Consider the following 20,825-nt stretch of genomic DNA (forward strand, 5'->3'; position numbering starts at 1 on the left):
CTTTGAACGCTTAAGTCAGTTATATCTTGGCTATTGTGTATAGTCCTGCAGTAAACATGGGATTGCAGATACCTCTTCAACATACGGATTTCACTTCCTTTGAATACATACCAAGGAGTGCAGTTGTTGGGTCATAGAGTAGTTCTGTTTAATTTTTTTAGGAACGTTCATACTGTTTTCCGTAATGGCTGTACTCATGTACATTTCCCTTAATTGTAAGGGTTCCCTTTTCTCTGCATCCTCAACACTTGTTATGTTTTGTCTTTTTGATAATAGTTATTCTAACTAGTGAGGTGATGTCTCATTGTGGTTTGCCTCCAATTTTAAGTATTAAGCCTTTGGTATATGCAGACAAATATTCACCATCTTCACATTGTAGCTTTAGTCATTTTGTTGACACTGGTACAAGTTTACTTGGCTTAAGACATTTCATAGCCAGCACCAGGCGTGCTGGCTCACACCTGTAACCCCAACACTTCGGGAGGCTTAGCCGGGCAGATCACTTGAGCTCAGGAGTTCAAGACCAGCCTGGGCAACATGGTGAAACCCTGTCTCTACCAAAAATATAAAAACTTAGCATGCACATCCGTGGTCCCAGCTACTTAGGACACTGAGGAGGGAGAATTGCTTGACCTCGGGGGATAGAGGTTGCAGTAAGCAGAGATTGTGCCACTGCACTCCAGCCTGGGTGACAGAAATGCCATCTTAAAAAAAAAAAAAAAAAAGCCAGAAATGTAAACTAGCTATATGGTATAATTAAATAACAAACTACAACTTTGGGTTTGAAACCCACTCTGGCCGGGCGCTGTGGCTCACACCTATAATCCCAGCACTTTGGGAGGCTGAAGTGAGAGGATTGCTTGAGGCCGGGAGTTTGTGATGAGCCTGGACTACATAGCAAGACCTCGTCTCTACAAAAAATTTTTAATTAGCTGGGCATGGTAGCCTGCACCTGTAGTCCCAGCTACTCAGGAGGCTAAGGCAAGAGGATCACTTGAGCCCAGGAGTCTGATGCTGCAGTGAGTTGTGATTGTGCCACTGCACTTAAGCTTGGGTGACAGAGTAAGACCCGGTCTCCAAAAAGAAATCCGCCCTGACCGTAAGTTGGCATGTGAGGAAAGGCCTTTATTTTACAATTTCTCATTCAAACAAGATACTACTGAATGTGGACTCCAAGTCCCATTGAATGCTTTAACTATAATAAAAGGATTAGTATGATCTTTCATAGTTTTGAGAAAAGCATTTATACTCATTAAGAACCAGTATTTTCAAGGGTAGAAATTTTAGTTACCTTCAGGAAACAGGGCTAGAAAAGTCATAGAATGTGTGTAGTTTCTGTGCCTCCTTAATAATAAGTACTTGAAGATAACATTAAGGAATTGGTTTATATTAAAGTTTAGAGACCCAGCATCACAATGTTCAGGAAGAAAGAACAAACTGTATATTCATGGTAACTTTTTTTTTTTTGAGACATAGTCTTGCTCTATCGTCCAGGCTAGAGTGCAGTGGCGTGATCTTGGCTCACTGCAACTTCCACCTCCCGGGATCAAGTGACTCTACTGCCTCAGCCTCCTGAGCAGCTGGGATTACAGGCACCTGGCACCATGCCCGGCTAATTATTATTATTATTATTATTTTTGTATTTTTAGTAGAGACGGGGTTTCACCATGTTGGCCAGGCTGGTCTCGAACTCCTGACCTCGTGATCCACCTGCCTCGGCCTCCCAAAGTGCTGGGATTACAGCTGTAAGTCACCGCACCCAGCTGTAGCCTATGTTTTTTTTAATGTACAGGATTTTTTAAAGTCCCTAGACTGGTGACCTGAACCACTAATTAGAGATGATTAAAAAATCTTGGAAAGTCTAAGGGTAATACATTTTGTGTCCTCTTTTGCACAGAGCAAGTCTGGTGCTGTTGACCTCATGCAGGTGAGTGTGGCTGCTGGTCTCATGCCAGTCCCTGAAGTTAGAGTTGCCCCTGTTTCTGCAGCCACCAGGGCCACACAAGGGGAGGCCACATAAACATATGACCAGTAGAAGCAGGAAACTTCACCAACCACATCCTCTTCAGAGCTGTCGGGAATAGTAATATTTCCTAGCAAGGAAGCAGGATTCTTCCTTGTTCTTCCAGGTTGTTCTAGGATTACCCATCCTAATCCACTAGGCTCTTTGAAAGTGCTGCCATCGTTTCGAAAGTGGGGTCTATGTAAAAGGGCTAATCCTCTAAAGACAAGCTGAATTTCCACACCCTTAGAGCCTTGACTGATTTCACCCTCCTAGAATCAGTGTATTAGAGACTAGCAACTAATTCAGTTTTACTGTTAGGGGCTCCTTTTCAGAGGTGAAAAACTAAAATTCTGTAATTTGTTAGAAAGTAAGTTTTTACATTATAAGGCAAAATCTAGATGAATTAGGATTAAATATAGATTAGTTTTAAATATTGGTTGTTTATGCTTAATTAAAAGAATGAGAAGAAATAGATCATTTTAAATAGGTGAACATTAGGCTGGGTACAGTAGCTCATGCCTATAGTCCCCAATACACTGGGAGCCCAAGACCAGCGTGGCAACATTTTGTCTCTACAGAAAAATTTAAAATTAGGTCAAGTGTGGTGGTGCACACACACCTGGAGTCCTAGCTACTTGGGAGGCTTAAGTGGGAGGGTCACTTGAGCCCAGGAATTCAAGGCTGTAGTAAACTATGATCACAACACTGTACTCCAGGCTGGGTGGCAAAGCAAGACCCTTTCTCTAATAATGAAAATAAAAGGGTGGACATTAAATACTCTAATTCTGGCTGGGCGCAGTGGCTCATGCCTGTAATCCCAGCACTTTGGGAGGCTGAGGCAGGCAGATCACCTGAGATCGGGAGTTCAAGAGCAGCCTGACCAACATGGCGAAACCCTGTCTATACTAAAAAAAAATTAGCCGGGCATGGTGGCACATGCCTGTAATCCCAGCTACTCGGGAGGCTGAGGCAGGAGAATCGCTTGAACCTGGGAGGTGGAGGTTGCAGTGAGCCAAGATCATGCCATTGCACCCCAGCCTGGGCAACAAGAGTGAAACTCGGTCTCAATCAATCTGTTTCTTGTTTTGTTTTCTAAACAGACTACCTGGAATGGATAACAAAGGGTTAATGCAGAAAGGTTATACAAAATGCCAAGAAAAATGCCTGAAATCTTTAAATATCTTTACTCAAAGAACATTTTGATTAGTAAGAAATACACATACCAGGCACAGTGGCTCACGCCTGTAATCCCAGCACTTTGGGAGGCCCAGGCAGGCGGATCACTTCAGGTCAGGAGTTCAAGACCAGCGTGGCCAACATGGCGAAACCCAGTATCTACAAAAATACAAAAATTAGCCAGATGTGGTGGTGTGCACCTGTAATTCCAGCTACTCAGGAGGCTGCGGCAGGAGAATCACTTGAACCCGGGAGGCCAAGGTTGCAGTGAGCTGAGATCAGACCACTGTACTCCAGCCTGGGCAACAGAGTGAGACTCCATCTAAAAATCAATCAATAAATATAAGAATACAGATATGAGGCCAAGCACAGTGGCTTATGCCTGTAATCCTGGCACTGGGAGGCCAAGGGAGGTGGATCACTTGAGGTCAGAAGCTCGAGACCAGCCTGGCCAACTTGGTAAAACCCCATCTCTACTAAAAAATACAAAAATTAGCTGGGCATGGGGGCGCACACCTGTAGTCCCAGCTACTTAGGAGGCTGAGGCAGGAGAATCGTTTGAACCCGGGAGGCAGAGGTTGCAGTGAGCCGACATCCCGCCACTGCACTTCAGCCTAGGCAAGAGAGCTAGACTGTCTCAAAAAAAAATACAGATATGATTTTTTAAATATGAGAAATATAATAATTCTGACACTCAGAGGATATGTCCAGACATTCATGAACGTGAAGCTATTTGGGTAGACATGAGGCTTTCCTTCTCTTGATACCTCATTTTTCATAAGCAGTTACTGTACCATTTAGGTTACAAGTCAGCAACACACCAGGTACTCAGCTCCCTCACTAGCCTCCAAATCCAAGATCCAGATTTGTGACACAACCAAATTATTACATTAAGGATCTTCACGTAGGGGCACACACCTGTAGTCTAGCTACTCAGGAGGCTGAGGTGAGAGGATCACTTGAGCCCAAGAGGTCGAGGCTATAGTAAGCTGTGGTCACGCCACTGCACTCCAGTCTGGGGGACAGAATGAGACATCTGTCTCAAAAAAACAAAAATCTGAAATGACAGCTAAGCTAATTAACATCATAATGGTGAATTAGTTTAAATTTTTTTATTTTTATTTATTTTTATTTTTTGAGACGGAGTCTCCTTCTGTCACCCAGGTTGGAGTGGAGGGGCATGATCTTGGCTCGCTGCAACCTCCGCTCCCAGGTTCAAGTGATTCTCTTGCCTCAGCCTCCTGAGTAGCTGGGATTACAGGCGCGTGCCACCACGCCCAGCTAATTTTTGTATTTTTAATAGAGACGAGGTTTCACCATGTTGGTCAGGCTGGTCTCCACCTCCTAACCTCGTGATCCACCTGCCTCGGCCTCCCAAAGTTCTGGGATTACAGGCGTGAGCCACCACGCCAAGCCTGTTTTATTTTTGTAGAGGCAGGGTCTCGCCATGTTGCCCAGACTGGTGTCCAACTCCTGGGCTCAAGCCATCCTCCTGCCTCAGCTTCCCAGTGTTGGAATTACAGGCGGGATTACAGCCACCATACCTGGCTCCAAGATGGCTTCTAACTCCATTTATTTTACATTCTGGAAATTCCAGCTGATACAATAAGAAATGAAATTAAGAGGTATTGGAATGGAGATAGAATTATAATCTACTATTTAGATTATTTACCTAAAAAAATAAGAAAGTGACCTAATAAAGTATTAGTCTTTATTGGGACAGGCCCTGTTTTAGATACAATATCCTTTAAACTGGTTTAAGTTGAACATTTATAATTTGCTTGTCTACAGTTCCAAAATTCAGGAAGTTCTTAAAACTCAACTGGCTTTTTATATCTCACTTTATTTCTGCAGAAATATGAATGTGCTTAATTATAGGGTGCTGCCCCAGACTCCAGTGGTAGAGTTATGGAATATATGGTTTAGACATCATATTACCACTCTAAAATCCAAAATACATTATATTCCGAACGCATCTGTGCCAGGCGTGGTGGCTCATGCTTATAATCCTCGCTGGGGAAGCCGAGGTGGGCAGATTGCCTGGGCTCAGGAGTTCGAGACCAGCTTGAGTAACATAGCAAAACCCTGTCTCTATTAAAAATACAAAAAAAAATTAGGCGTGGTGGCGCACGCCTGTAGTCCCAGGTACTCGGGAGGCTGAGGCACAAGAATCGCTTGAACCTGGGAGGCAGAGGTTGCAGTGAGCCAAGATTGCACCACTGCATTCCAGCCTGGGCCACAGAGTGAGACTCTGTTTAAAAAGAAAGAAAGAAAGAAAAGAACCTGGCCCCATGCCTTTTGGATAAAGAATAATAGACTTATACTATTATTATTCTCCTGTTGCAGGTAAAAACAAACAAACAAAAACAAAAACAAAAACTGAGTCCAAGTTAAGTAATTTGGCCAGGATCACACAACTACAATGTGTCAATGACAGGACTAGAACACACAATAGTCTGACTTCAAGATGCATCTTTGTCAGGATGTTAGACGAAGTCTACAATCACTTTTTCTCAGATTGCCCCCTTCCCAACCATCCCAAAAATGTCTAAAAAGTAAATACCTTTCCTATATACCAGGAATAAATGTTTAGAAAATTATGTAAGTATGGCACAATAGCAACAAAAATATAAATAGGAATCGTTCTAACTGGAAATATTGACCCATGTGAAGGAAAGTAAAAAACTTGACTGCGAGACCTCCTGCTGCTAGATGGAAGTGCTGACTATGGTAAAGTCAGTTCTTTTCCAAACTAATGTGTAGACTTAAAGTCATTCTAGTCAAAATACTAAAAAAAAAAAAAAATGTGTTTTTAAAACTTAGAATTGCCAAGCAACAGACCTTAGCATATATAAGAATTTAATATATGATAAAATTAGCACCACATATCAATGGGAAAATAATTCTAGGGAGAAAATAACTACGTAGGAAAAAATATTCTTTGTCTTACATCTTACAACAAAATAAAATCTAAGAGGCTTCACAAGGTAATTAAAAATATATATATATTTTAAAAGAGCTAGAAGAAGGAAAAAGAGATGGAAAATAAAATAGTTTAGTTGAAAAACAGATCTCCACATGGTGATCCACTTTCTAAAGAACAACAATGCACTTTGGGAGGCCGAGGCGGGCAGATCAGCTGAGAACAGGAGTTCGAGACCAGCCTTGAAACCCCGTCTCTATTAAAAATACAAAAAATTAGCCAGGCCTTATGGTGGACACCTGTAATCCCAGCTACTCAAAAGGCTGAGGGAGGAGAATCGTTTGAATCTGGGAGGAAGAGGTTGCAGTGAGCCAGGATTGCACCATTGCACTCCAATCTGGGTGACAATAGCAAAACTCCATCTCAAAAAATAAATAAATGATAAAAACTAAAATAACAATGGATAAAAATCATGAAGGGAAAACATCTGTATATTTCACTACTTAAAAATGTAAAATTTTGTTAACAAGACCCCATAAACAAAGTTCAACTAGGAGAAAATATTAACACATAAATAGAAAAATATAACAACAACAGACAAGTCACGAAAATTTTCTAGTCTAAACCTAAAAACTCAATAATTTTAAAATGAAAATTACAAGATAACATATTTTCTATCAAATTACTAAGACTTTTACATTAATAGCACATAATATACTTGGCATATTGCAAGTGTTTCATAAGTATTTGTTGTATGAAGGAGTGATGAAGTATATTAAAAGTTAGCTACTCCAGGCCATGCTCAGTGGCTCATGCTTGTAATCCCAGCACTTTGGGAGGCCAAGGCGAGCAGATCACTAGATCAGGAGTTCAAGACCAGCCTGGCCAATATGATGAAATCCCCATCTCTACTAAAAAATAAAAAATAGCTGGGTGTGGTGGCATGTGCCTGTAGTCCCAGCTACTCAGGAGGCTGAGGCAGGAGAATCGCTTGAACCCGGGAGGCGGAGTTTGCAGTGAGCTGAGATTGCGCTATTGCACTCCAGCCTGTGCCAGAGCAAGACTCCACCTCAAAAAAAAAATTAAAGTTAGCTACTCCTTTTGCTGGTGGAAGTACAAACATCTTTCTGGAGGGCAACATGGAAATATGCATCGAGAACCAAAAAAAAAAGAAAGAAAGAAAGAAAGAAAGAAAAGTTACCCATTTGTAAGAATGTGTCTAAGAGAAGTAATTAGAGATGAGGAATTGTGTCAGAGTAATTTTTATATACAACAATATAATTTTATATACAATGATAAATTCCATTGCATTCAATACTGTGGAATATTATGCGGCCACTAAAACCTCTGTTTTGAAGAATATTTAATGATATGGAAAACATTTACAAATGTAATATTATGTTTAGAAAAACGGAATAAAATATGCAGTGTGATCCCTGCAGCAGACATTTTGGTACTCTGCCTTCCTCATTTCTGCCATACCATGGTGGATAGTCCTGACTCCTGCCAACGGCATCCCACCCAGAAAGTACTTTGTGCAGTTCTCTGCTTCCCTGCCTCAGGGCTTTCTCTGAAATCAGGAAAACCTGCTCAGGCTGTGCAAGCCTAATACAGCCTGAAACTTTGGGGTAAATAATGCCAACTGGAGCTGATGGATCAATGTCCCAGCTTCTTGTTGGGGGGCATTTCTGGGATGGGCTATAGATGTCCCTAGAACTCTGAAGCTGTATGCAAAATTTGGTGCATGTCCTAATTTCCTGGGAGAAGCCCATAGCTTTTATCAGATATTCAAATAAGTCTATTTGCCAATAAAGGAGAACCACTGGCATAAGGGAAACAGTAGAAGGAAGACGATCGAATGGCAACAGTGGTTATTCTGGTGAAATTACAAGGGCATTTTTTCCCTTATATTCTTCTGCATTTTCCATAGTTAAAATAAGAAACATGTATGAAGAAATTGAAAATACCCCAGATATACAGCAAAAGGAAACTGATTAAGAAATTATAGTTCAATAAAATGTTTTGCTGCCAAAATTTTTTTTTTTTTTTTTGAGACAGAATTTTGCTCTTGTTGCCCAGGCTGGAGTGCAATGGCACGATCTCGGCTCACCACAACCTCTGCCTCCCGGGTTCAAGCGATTCTCCTGCCTCAGCCTCCCGAGTAGCTGGGATTACAGGCATGCGCCACCGTGCCCGGCTAATTTTGTATTTTTAGTAGAGATGGGGTTTCTCCATGTTGGTCAGGCTGGTCTTGAACTCCCGACCTGAGGTGATCCGCCTGCCTCGGCCTCCCAAAGTGCTGGGATTACAGGCGTGAGCCACTGCGCCCCACCACCAAAAATCTTTTAAAAGAATAAAATGATACTGAGTCTGGGTGTGGTGGCTCACACTTGTAATCCCAGCACTTTGGGAGGCCAAGGCAGGGAGAATCGCTTGAGACCAGGAGCTTGAGACCAGGAGTTTGAGACCAAGCTTGGGCAACATCTCTACAAAAAAAACAAAAAATTAACCAGGCATGGTGGTGTGTGCCTGAGGGCTCAGCAACTTGGGAGGCTGAGGTGGGAGGATAGCATGACTCCAGGAGGTTGAGGCTGCACTGACCTATAATCACACCATTGCACTTCAGCCTGGGTGACAGAGTGAAACCCTGTCTCTAAAAAAACAAATAAAACGGCATCAAAACATTTATGACACAATTGGGGGAAATCAGGATATAAGATTGTTTACAAAGTCTAAGATGTCAACAATGTAAACAAGGCGGGGGGAAAAGCTCCTGGAACTACTAAGCATTTATAGGACGGTTGCAAGATATAAAGGTAATATATAAAAGTTAATTGCTTTCCTATATAACAGCAATGAACAATTTGAATTTGAAATTAAAACACAACACCATTTACATTAGCACTAACAAAATAAAAGACTTAGGCATATATCAAAATATACACAGGATCTTTATGAGAAAAACTACAAAATTCTGATGAAAGAAATCAAAGATCTAAATAAATGGAGAGATACTCCATATTCATAGATAGGAAAACTCAATATTGTCAAGATGTTATTTCTTCCCAACTTGATCTATAGATTCAACAAATTCCAGTCAAAACTCAGCAAGTTATTTTGTGGATATTGACAAACTGATTCTAAAGTTTATCTAGAAGTGCCAAAAACCCAGAATAACCAACATGATAATGAAAACACTCAAGAAGAACAAAGTCCCCCCGGAAGACTCACACTATCTGACTATCAATACTTAATATAAAGCAACAGTAATCAAGACAACATGGTATTGATGAAAGAAAAGACAAATAGATTAATAAAACAGAATAAAGATCCCAGAAATAGACCCACAAACATATAATCAACTGAACTTTGACAAAGGAACAATGGTAATTCAATGGAGAAAGAATCGTATTTTTGATAAATAGTGCTGTAACAATTGGACAGCCACATGGAAAAACATGAATCTAGACACAGGCCTTACATTTTTCACAAAAATTAACTCGAAGTGGATTATAGACTTAATGTAAAACATCACATTATGAAACTTCCAGATAACAATACGAGAGGAAATGTAGGTGACTTGGGTTTGGCAATGAGTTTTCAGATACAATATCAGCAGCACAATCCATGAAAGAAAAAAATTGATGAATTGGACTTTAGTAAATTAAAAACTTGTGCTCTGGGAAAAAAACATTAAGAGAATGAAAAGACAAGCTATAGATTGGGATAAAATATTTGCAAAACACATATATGATAACTGGTATCCAAAATACACGAAGGATTCCTAAAATTCAACAATGAGAAAACAATTTAAAAATTGGCAAAGGATCTAAAACAGACACCTCACCAAAGAAGATAAGCAGATGGAAATTAAGTATATGAAAAGATGCTCATCGGCTGGGTGCGGTGGCTCATGCCTGTATCCCAGCACTTTGGGAGGCTGAGGCAGGCAGATCACGAGGTCAAGAGATTGAGACCATCCTGGCCAACATGGTGAAACCCTGTCTCTACTAAAAATACAAAAATTAGCTGGGCATGGTGGCTTGTGCCTATAACCCCCGCTACTCGGGAGGCTGAGGCACTAGAATCACTTGAACCTGGGAGGTGGAGTTTGCAGTGAGCCAAGATCGTGCCACTGCACTCCATCCTGGCAACAGAGCCAGACTCCGTCTCAAAAAAAAGAAAAAATGCTAAACATCATAGGCCATCAGGAATTGCAAATTAAAACAACACTGAGATGCCACTACATATCTATTAGAATGGCGAATTTTTTTTTTTTTTGAGATGAGTCTTGCTCTGTTGCCCAGGCTGGAGTGCAGTGGCGGGATCTCAGCTCACCGCAACCTCCGCCTCCCAGGTTCAAGCGATTCTCCTGCCTCAGCCTCCTGAGTAGCTGGGATTACAGGTGTGAGCCACTGCACCCAGCTAATTTTTTGTATTTTTGGTAGAGACAGAGTTTCACTATGTTGGCTAGGCTCGTCTTGAACTCCTGACCTCAGGTAATCTGCCTGCCTAGGCCTCCCAAAGTGCTAGGATTAAAGGCGTAAACCAACTCGCCAGTCCAAAAAAAAAAAAAAAAAAAAGTTTTTTAATAACAGTACCTAATACCACTAGCAAGGGTGCAGAGCAGCAGTAACTGGTGGGAATGCGAAATGGTACAACCACCTAGAAGACAGCTGAGCAGTTCTTACAAAGCTAAACACTATTAGTGTAAAATCCAGCTTATAGCCACACAAAAACCTCACAAACAAATGTTTATTAAGCAGCTTTCTTCATAATTGCAAAAAAACAGGCTGGGCAAGGTGCCTCATGCCTGTAATCCCAGCTCTTTGGGAGGCCGAGGCGGGTGGATCACTTCTGGCCAGGAGCTCGAGACTAGCCTGGCCAACGTAGTGAAACCCCATCTCTACTAAAAATACAAAAATTTTTCGGGCATGGTGGCGCATGCCTATAATCCCAGCTACTCAGGAGGCTGAGGCAGGAGAATCACTTGAACCCGGGAGGTGGAAGTTGCAGTGAGCTGAGATCGCATCACTGCACTCCAGCCTGGGTGACAGAGTGAGACCTTGTCTCAAAACAAAACAAAACAGAATAATAATAACAATTGCCAAAAACCAGAAGCAAGCAAGATGACCTTCAATAGGTGAGTGGAAAACAAACTGTTGTGCATCTATACCATGGAATATTATTCAGCGCTAAAATAAAATGAGCTATCAAGCCACAAAAAGACATGGAAAAATCTTAAGTGCATATTGCAGGTGAAAGAAGCCCATCTGAAAAGGTTACTTACTGTATGAATCCAACTATATGACTTTCTGGAAAAGTAAAAACTATTGAGACAGTAAAAAAAGAATGGTTGGTGGGGCGTGGTGGCTCACACCTGTAATCCCAGCACTTTGGGAGGCCAAGGCGAGCGGATCACCTGAGGTTGGGAGTTTGAGACCAGCCTGACCAACATGGAGAAACCCCATCTCTACTAAAAATACAAAATTAGCTGGACATGGTGGCGCATGCCTGTAATCCCAGCTACTTGGGAGGCTGAGGCAGGAGAATCGCTTGAACCCGGGAGGCGGAGGTTGCAGTGAGCCGAGATTGCGCCATTGCACCCCAGCCTGGGCAACAAGAGCAAAACTCCGTCTCAAGAAAAAAAAAAAAAGATAATGGTTGCTGGGAGTTCAGAGTGGGATGGGAAGAAATGGGAAGTGGAGAGGGATGAATAGGTGAAGCACCAGTTCAGGGCAGTGAAACCTGGGTTTGGTATGGTAATCGTGGATGCATGACATTTGCCTTTATCAAACCCCATAGAAATGTACAATACAAAAAGTAAGCCTTAATATAAAATATGGACTTTAATAATAATGTGTCAGTATTAGTTCATGAATTGCAACAAATGTGCCACACCAAAGCAAGATACTGATAATAGGGAAAGTTGATGTGGGGTGGTGAACTCTCCACACAATCTGCTCAGTTTGGATGGGCGCGGTGGCTCACGCCTGTAATCCCAGCACTTTGGGAGGCCGAGGCGGGAGGATCACTTGAGCCCAGGAGCTCGAGACTAGCGTGGGCAACACAGGGAGACCCTGTTTCTACAAAAAATTAAAATATTGGCCAGGCAAGGTGGTTCATGCCTGTAATCCCAGCACTTTGGGAGGCTGAGGTGGGCGGATCATGAGGTCAGGAGTTCAAGACCAGCCTGCCCAACATAATGAAACCCCGTCTCTACTAAAAACACAAAAAATGGACAGACGCAGTGGCTCACGCCTGTAATCCCAGCAATTTGGAAGGCCAAGGTGAACGGATCACGAGGTCAGGAGATCAAGACCAGCCTGGCCAACATGGTAAAACCCCGTCTCTACTAAAATACAAAAAATTAGCCATGCATGGTGGCACGCACCTGTAATCCCAGCTACTTGGGAGGCTGAGGCAGGAGAATCACTTAAACCCAGGAGGCAAAGGTTGCAGTGAACCGAGACAGTGCCACTGCACTCCAGCCTGGTGACAGAGCAAGACTCTGTCTCAAAAAAAAAAAAAAAAAAAAAATTAGCCAGCCATGGTGGTGTACGCCTGTAGTCCCAGCTACTTGGGAGACTGAGGCAGGAGAATTGCTTGAATCCGGGAGATGGAGGTTGCGGTGAGCCGAGATCACGCCACTGCCCTCCAGCCTGGGCAACAGAGCGAGACTCCGTCTCAAAAAAAAAATTAAAATATTAGCTGGGCCCGGTGGCACATGCCTGTAACCCCAGCTAATTGGGAGGCTGAGGTGGGAGAATTGCTTGAGCCCAGGAGTTCCAGGCTATAAAGTTCCAGGCCCTCAGCCCTGGTCTATCAAGTCCAAGTCTCCCAGGACACTGCTGTGGGCATGAGTCTTTCGAGAGTGTGGCCCAGTCAGGCCTGGAGTATGCCACTGCTTGGGAAGCACTGTGGGCAGCGGCTGCAGGTGACAAGATCACAGTCAAGTGTATTTGGGGCTCATCCGCCTGTGCTGCTGTCTTGGTCAGTGGGCAGCTTACTGGTGTGCTGAGTCAAATGCGTTTTCAGAAGGTGACCTTGTGCCTTAGGCTTATGTCATCTGTGCCTTTGCTGACGTCATCCTCGACTCCAGCAGCCAGACCAGGGGATAACAAATGCAAATGTCTAACAGTAATTAACTCTTAGCAGCAACCTCAGCCTGGGGCTCCCCTTTCCAGGGCTTGTGGCAGCTCCACCGGGCCCTGCTGCAGCCCCTTGTCATTGAGAGGCCTCTCCCACATCCAGAGATACGAGGGGAATGTAGGGAAATGTGCATTTAGACGAAGGAAATGCATTGTCCCAAATGGCAAGTGGAGTGGCATAAACTTTGGTGAAGCTGCTGACACCCCTTTATCACAAGAAGATCGTTTGGATTAGGGGTGTGCTTGCCACAGAAATCAGGCTCTAGCCTTACTGCAGGGGGGTGACCTGTAAACCTCAGAGTTAACACAGTGGTTTAGGTTTCACCGAGTGCACTGCGGTGATTAAGTCTCCACTGAGGACTGGAATGAGGAAGAAAAGGAGAAGCAGAAGAAGAACAGGAAAGACCTGTTCCCTGGGCAGAAGAGGGATGATTTGGGGAGAGCCCCAGCGAACAGCCCCAGAGTGCCGGGCCTAGCTGGGGTTTTCCAGGGATAGAGGCCGTGAGCAGCAGTGCGGATGTTGGCCGCGTCTAGCCGTCTGCTTAATAACTACCTCAGAGACCTGTTTGCCCCGCTCGGTAAAACTGGGGCCACGCTGCTTGGGCAGCCTCCAGGCGCCTGGCTGCCACTTTTTCCAGGAACTTATACAAGTCCTCATCAAGAGGGAGGGCAAAAAATTGTCGGTGAAGATGGCTGTGCTGGCATTTTGTAAGTGACAGTGGTCAAGCTCTAAGTTGTGGATGGACACGGCAGGGGGCAAAATCACCTCCTCTAAAAAACGGCCTAGCGATCCTAATGGATTGGCTGTAGAGACCCATCATTGCAGGGAGACCTGGGAAGGCCGCCTGCTTCCCTGTGCCTCTGTGTCCCCAGCCACCTGAGAAAATGTACTTCAAGAGGGAACCCAGGGAAGAAGGCTGTACAGGGTCCATGTTATTGCACCATCTCCTGTCAATTTAGGAGACATTTTCTTAATACTTCTTATTGATCAATGAATATTTTTGAGCCCCTCCTGTAAGTCAGACCCTGCTCTGGGGCACAGGGTGATGACCAAGACGGACTAAGTCTCCCCAGGGGCTAAGAATTTAGGCCCTTGCAGAGCATCTCCTCCAAGTTATTGAGCTGCCACTGAGATATCTGTGGCCACTTTGCATCCTGTCTGCATCCAGCAGGGTGGCAGTCCAGGCCTTTACAGAAGCAGACTGGGCATGAAGACGTTTCTTGTGAAAAACCAGCTTCCAGGCCTCCTTCCTGGGAGGGACTCTGTGAGCGCCACACCCAGGGCCCTGCAGCAGGTCGTGAGCAGATGCCTCTAATGATTCAAAGCTACCAACAATACTGTAAGAGGCCCCTTTCCTGCCGAAGACTACGTGGAGATCCCTTCTGGGTTTTTCTTTTTCTTTTTCTTTTTTCTTTCTCTGTGAATTGTACTTAAAAAAACAAAAGGTCATTGTAAAACAGGGTATTATGCTGTTTCTTCTAAAGCAGGAGGGGCTGCAGGTGCTCACAGCTGATTTCTCATTTCTGAAAAACCCTAGTTCCAGGCCTACCTTGAAGGGAGGGGCTCCTGGGAGGGAGATAAATAGTCGTATGAGGCCCTGTCCAGACACTGACACACCAGACAATCCAGCAACACTGCGAGTCGGAGGACCCTGCTGAACAGGTCATAGCCAACAGCTCCAGGTGGCTGCATCTTAGCACCAAAGCCAGGAGACAAGAGCCCTGACTACAGAGGTGCGGAAAGGCGCACTCGCAGCCCCAGCCTTCCAGCCGCCAGAATCAAGTGCTGGGACTTCCAGCTTCCCCACAGTCAGAGCCTGACTGAATTCTCAGTCCACAGCTGAGTAATTTACAGCCTCAGTTTTTCTCTTCTGAACAAAAGGGGTATAAACCACAGGATCCATCTCAAAGAAGTGCTATGAGGAAAAAATGACACAATGCATTTAAAGTGCAGAGAAGACACCAGCTACGCTGTGGCAGCAGAGTATGGCAGCGCCCTTCCAGAATGGCTCTCTAGTGCTGTCAAGTTTCCCCAGCATCCTGACCAGTCACTACCAAAATGTGATTTCCTGCGAACATTGTCACCCAAGCAGTGTGGTCAGGCAGGCAGAAGCCAGCCTGAAGTTTAAAAATGTCTCTCTTCAGCCAGGGCAGAGCAGGTGAGGCCCTGCGTCACCCGCGCAAGGCTTGTGGTTCAGCCAGGGAGACAACGTCCTACTTCTTTCGGGGTGACCATGTTCTTCCTGGGCGCTCATTTCCTCGTGACACCCATAGGCGGCAGCTTTTCCCTATGGGGGTCCCTGGCCTTTAGGGCAAGTCCTGCCCTGTCTAGAGCCTTCTCCTCCTGGAGGAGCACACACGATGGCACCAAGCTGCTCTGACCCTGCCAGGAGCCAAAACAGCCTCTGGGAGCTCCAAGGGGCGCCCCGGGCTCAGGGTCATCTCCCACACCTTCCCTTCCCATCCCGAGGCCTGCAGAGCCCTCAAGGGCTCAGTGGCCCTGGCTCAGCTGGACCCCAGCACAGACAGGGAGGCCTCTGACCTGCACCCAGAGCCTGCATCCCAGGGCTTCCTCACCCCAGTGTCCTAGGAGGGGGTGGCACAGATGGAGAGAGGCCAGAGGCTGCCACTCAGGAGTGTGTGAGTCAAGGCTTGCTTGGGAGGTAGGGGCAGAGGTGGAGGTGCCCAGGGGGCCAGGAGAAAGGGGAGGAGAGATTGGGAAATGAAGCCCTTCTGGGGCTGCCAGCTCCCCTCTGCAGCTTTGGGCCATGCCAGGGGGCCCTGAAGTGAGTCAGACCCTACAGAAAGCCCAGGCTTTCTGTAGAAAAGAGTTTCGCTTTTTTTTTTTTTGAGACAGAGTCTTGCTCTGTCACCCAGGCTGGAGTGCAGTGGCACGATCTCGGCTCACTGCAAGCTCCGCCTCCCGGGTTCACACCATTCTCCTGCCTCAGCCTCCTGAGTAACTGGGACTACAGGCGCCCGCCACCACGCCCGGCTAATTTTTTTGTATTTTTAGTAGAGACACAGGGTTTCACCGTGTTAGCCAGGATGGCCTCGATCTCCTGACCTCGTGATCCACCTGCCTTGGCCTCCCAAAGTGCTGGGATTACAGGTGTGAGCCACCACACCTGGCCGGAGTTTTGCTCTTGTTGCCCAGACTGGCCAGGCTGGAGTGCAGTGGCGCCATCTCGGCTCACTACAACCTCTGCCTCCCGGGTTCAAGCAATTCTCCTGCCTTGGCCTCCTGAGTAGCTAGGACTACAGGCGCGCGCCAGCACACCCAGCTAAGTTTTGTATTTTTTTTAGTAGAGATGGGGTTTCACCATGTTGGCCAGGATAGTCTCAATCTCTTGACCTCGTGATCTGCCCGCCTCAGCCTCCCAAAGTGCTAGGATTACAAGCGTGAGCCACCCGGCCCACTATTCCAGTTATTTTAAGATGTACATAAATTATTATGTTATCATACATTAGATTTTATTGAATCTACCATTTCACATTCTTATTGAGAGTGTAACCTCTTGAAGCCTACTGGTGCAGGAGGGATTTTGCAACCTTCCTGTGGCTTTTGTCACCTATGGAAAACTACAAACCAGCTTGCCTATCCAGTGATTGGAACCAGGAGGATTGCCGGCCTTGGGTCTGGAAATCCTATCCCATGTGTCTTCCTTCCTCCCTCCCTCCCTTCCTTGGTTCCTTCCTTCCCCTGACTAGGCCCCAGAGGGGTAGGGAGGCCTTCCTGGGCCTGGCATCAGGGCTCCTGGGCTCCCAGCCAAGTGTCCAGAGGACACTCCTCCTGGCATCTGGATCCTTCTTATCTTCCTGAGACATAGGAGGCTCCTGCTCTGGAGATGACTGAAGGGAAAACACCTGTATTTCCAGGGCCTTGGAAATAGCCTGCTCCAGCTGGCCTTCCCGGGAGAAACTGAGAAAGGACATTGGTCCGAAGCATTTCTCTTTCGGTTTGTGCTGCGCTGAGCCTGTCCTGTGATGCGGCCCTCACCAACCAAGGACTGAACGAGAGGGACTCCATGCGAACCTGCTCAGCATACAGCAGGCGCCTCGCGGATATTCTTCCCTAAGGCTCCAGGCCAGCCAAGCACTGCATTAACCAGGTTCGGATGAACTTTAGAATGTACGCATCTGAGCTGTCATAGTTTTTTGTTTTCTTGTTTTTTTGAGATGGAGTTTCGCTCTTTCACCCAGGCTGGAGTGAAATGCCGCGATCTCAGCTCACTGCAACCTCTGCCTCCTGGGTTCAAGCCATTCTCCTGCCTCAGCCTCCCAAGTATCTGCGATTACAGGCTCCTGCCACCATGTCCAGCTAATTTTTTGTATTTTTAGTAGAGACAGGGTTTCACCATGTTGGCCAGGCTGGTCTTGAATTCCTGACCTCAGGTGATCCACCCACCTCGGCCTCCCAAAATGCTGGGATTACAGGCATGAACCACTCTACCTGACCCATAGTTCTTAAATTTAAAATCTTGATATGCTGGTGGATATGCAGCTTGATTTCTTTAAGCCAACATGGCCTGACTTTTTCAGATTCTCAGCCTGTGTTGGAGGGCTGTTGAATGTTCTTTCTATGCAGAAAGTCGGCCTGCCGTCCTCTGTTTTGTAATCGCCACCCCATCCCTGCCCAACACACACCCCCACACAGCCGCAGTTACGCCGGGTCCAGCAACGCACGAACCAAGTGGAAGGTCAAGGGCTGGGGCTCCGTTTCCCTCCCCTTGAAGCTGTTTGGTTTGCTCTTGTCCCAGCCCCTGACTGAGCCGCCAGCCCAGAACGGGGGCAGCCCTCCCCCATGCAGTCAGGGCCAGAGGAGCATAATATTGCCGCCCCGGGTGCAGCCTTAGGTGCAGGAGCGTCGGGAATTTTCCATCTTGCTCTGCAGCCTGGCTTCTTAGGTCATCGTCCTGCTGCTGACATAGGCCTGGGTTGGGCGAGTTTCCTGCAGGTCAGCGAGGGCGCGGAGGCAGCGCCTGAGCCTGCTCAGGGCCTGGCTTCCTGCCTGCTGTGAGGAAGGGTGGAGGAGGGGTTGGAGGCCTCAACCATCCCTTGGCCCAGAGCCTCAGGCCAAGCAGCCTCCGCCTCTGCCCAGGCCTGTCTCCTCCCGGCCTCCTGCTCTCCTGTTTCCTAAAGCTTTCCTGCTGGGTGGCTCCCAGTTCTTCCAGAAATCCCCTCCAGGAAATTTGCTTGTTGCCACAAAATAATGCAAATCTGTTCCTGGGGCCGCCCAGGCAACCTGCAGTCTCTGTCTCCCCAAGACCTGAGGAGGGAGGGCGAGGCAGGCCCTGTGCCCGTCAGGGTCCCTTTTCCAGCCATGAGGACAAAGGATAAGCCGCACCCTCGTCACCCTCTCATAAGCTGCAAGAGAAAGGTCCTGGTTTTACCTCTAAGGGAACCAGCTCCACCTAGGGAAAGGCCACACAGGACCCTCAAAGGCACCAAGGTCTTTTTTCTATTTAATATCTAAAACAGTCTGAATATATTAAAGTTTATGCTCATGTTTGGCATTTGTTTATCTGTTTTTCGAACTTCAACTCCCTGCCGTGTCTGGAGCAGAAAGTGAAGGCCCATGGATAACACTTCTGCGTGCCACAGTCCTAGGTGGTGACCAATGCAGGGATGCACAGGTGCCGTATGGCCTTCTGCAGGCCAGGCCCCACGGAGACCCACAGTCAAGGTGGCCTGAGACCCTTGAACAAGGAGCTTGTGGCCAGAGAAAGGCTACATGCAGCACCCCCACCCCTGTGGCTAGTGCCAGGGCCCCACCTGAATGCTCTGCAGTTGGGTCCCCCCAGGCCATCTCCAGAGGAGAACGCAAGTGGGCTAGGGAGGGAACAGACCAGCCTGATGCAAAACCCTCTCAGCCCAGCACAGCCCTCGTGTCCCTGGGCTGAGGGTCTGGGGAGAACATCACTTGCTCTTGCCTCCCTTCCTTTCTTGCTGCTGCTGCCTCCTGAGGTCAGGCCGTGACTATTCAGGAGAGGAATGGAATTCCAGGGCTCCTGCTCCTAATGAAGGAGAGGTGGGAGGGGCACACACCAAGCCGCTACCAGGTACCAGGCCCTCGGAGGTGCTTGAACACTACCTCCTTGACTCTCAATAGCAATCCTATGAGGTGGATGTTTTCTTGCCCAACAGATGGGATTCTGAGACTCAGAGATATTGGCGACTTGCCCGAGGTCACACCAATGGTAGATGGTGATTCAAAACCAGGTCTGTGTGCAGTTCAATGACCATGTAGTCTTGCCCTGTTGCACAGGGCTTCTTGTGTCATACACAGCCTTCGCTTTGTGAAATCCAGCACAGTTGACCCACATTCTCACCCAAATCCAAACTCCAAGTTTCAGAGCTTCTTTGCACCCATAAAAGGGGGGCTCAGAAGTCCCCTTGAGGCCTCAGAAAGGACATAGACCAAACAAAGGTTATGGCCTAATAAGAAGCAAATCAAAGTAACATTGCCTTATGATTTAAAAGTAGTATGTGGGCCAGGTGCAGTGGCTCATGCCTGTAATCCCAGCACTTTGGGAGGCTGAGGCAGGTGGATCACCTGAGGTCAGGAGTTCGAGACCAGCCTGGCCAATATGGCAAAACCTTGTCTCTACTAAAAATGCAAAAATTAGCCGGGCGTGGTGGCTCGCACCTGTAATCCCAGCTACTCGGGAGGCTGAGGCAGGAGAATGGCGTGAACCCGGGAGGCAGAGGTTGTGGTGAGCTGAGATCGTGCCACTGCACTCCAGCCTGGGCGACAGAATGAGACTGTCTCAAAAAAATAAAAAATAAAAATAAAAAAACAATAAATAAATAAAAGTAGTATTTGCCTCCTGGTGGATGGCATTATCCAACTAATTTATTCACTGTGGTTGGCTATGTGGGTCTTACAGGGAGGGGTTTAGGGCTCTGGGGCTGGGCCTGTGGACCTGTCTCCCACCAGGCAGCGCAGCCCCTTCTAACCTTGTCCCATAGAAACTTTCATGGGATGCAAGGCCACAGGCCAGAGCTAGGATTGGGCTGGGCGGGGGAGAGGATTATCAAGGGTAAACCCCTGCCTCCCACAAAGGATACCGAGCTACAGCGCAGGTGCAGTTCGGCAAGTCCCGACACAGGCCTCATTGTGCCCAGCCCCTCAGCGAGGGCCTTGGGATGGCCCCACAGATAGGGCACCTCCACCCCATCCCCGGGCTGCAGTTCAGGACCTAGGAGACAGAAGGCTGCGGGTGACTAAGACCCTTAATTGAACCCTGCAAGCTTGCACGATGAGCCTGTCTACCCGCTAACAAGCACCCTGTGCCTCTGCTTGGTCGGCCTCTGACCCTGGAGAGGGTGGCTTGTTGAGGGCAATGTCCTTGACCTGCCTGAGCTCCTCCTTGGGCCCTGCATTTCATGCTGCCCTTCCTCAGCAACCAGGTGCGCACCCCTTCCTTGGCATCTGCAGCCTAATATTAATAGCTGTGGGATGGGCAAAGAACGTGTGCCTTACTACCTCCAGGTTCTTAGCAGCTATAAGCTCTCTCTGTTGCCTGGTTGGTTTTAAGGGTTTCTTCTGGAATATTCATCTTTGTCC

Source organism: Pan paniscus, chromosome 15, assembly GCF_029289425.2.
Source record: "Pan paniscus chromosome 15, NHGRI_mPanPan1-v2.0_pri, whole genome shotgun sequence".
Classification (NCBI taxonomy): Eukaryota; Metazoa; Chordata; class Mammalia; order Primates; family Hominidae; genus Pan; species Pan paniscus.